Here is a 959-nt window from a genome sequence, read left to right as displayed (position 1 = left end):
GATATATTGTTACAATATCAGTTAAAAAAATCTAAAAAATACATTTACACAGTTTATTTTTATAGTCATTTTAAGTACAAATTTGGACGAAATGACATATTAAAAACCTAGAATAACTATTTTAGTTATTTTGTTGTGATTGTATAATATTATTCTTGGGTATACTAGAAACTTCTAAAGTATACTATTATATATCTATGATAGTATCACGGTTTGTTGTTGATGTATAACGCGTTATATTAAATACCTAATGAATATTGTGATATGATTAATTTGGAATTTATTATAGGTAACCTATAATTATAGGTCAATTTTTTTTTAATACCATAGATAAGTATATAATTATATGTCTTATACCTATAAACCGACATGCCGTCTCCACTCAGAATCGTTTTTCTTATACAGTGATATTATATCATTGAATTCAAATTTAATACTATCCATTATACAGTGACCCACTTGTAACCTAGCTACTGTACAGCAGAGCGAAATCCACTTACCCACCTTTTTTTTTTTTTTTGTCATATTTGTTTTTATTTGTACAATCTGTATATAAAAAAAAATTACAATAAGCACAATGGAGGGATATAATTATAAGTTATTGGTCATGGTTGGCTTGATTAAGAAGCTAATTCAGTAATAGCACTTCATGACTGGATGGTAATTTCATATTAAATAATAAAATAATACTATAAAATAGTAAACTTAAAAAAAAAATGAGGGGAAAATGTCCGCATCAAAAATACATTGGGGGAAAATGTCCTGCTGGACCGAAAACTATCGGAGGGGGGAATGTCTCATGTCTGCGATTCGATACCAAGTACCTATCTCAGTTCACACCAATAACATTATGGTACATAATTGAACTGTTAACATTTGCTGCAAATTGCAATAAATTACTCTACTGCAGAGGCAAGGTGTATTGATACACCTTATGCAGAGGTATTCAAGAATTGTTA

This window comes from Acyrthosiphon pisum, chromosome A2 (assembly GCF_005508785.2).
Source record: "Acyrthosiphon pisum isolate AL4f chromosome A2, pea_aphid_22Mar2018_4r6ur, whole genome shotgun sequence".
NCBI classification, from domain to species: domain Eukaryota; kingdom Metazoa; phylum Arthropoda; class Insecta; order Hemiptera; family Aphididae; genus Acyrthosiphon; species Acyrthosiphon pisum.
Note: the sequence above shows the minus strand (reverse complement) of the source record.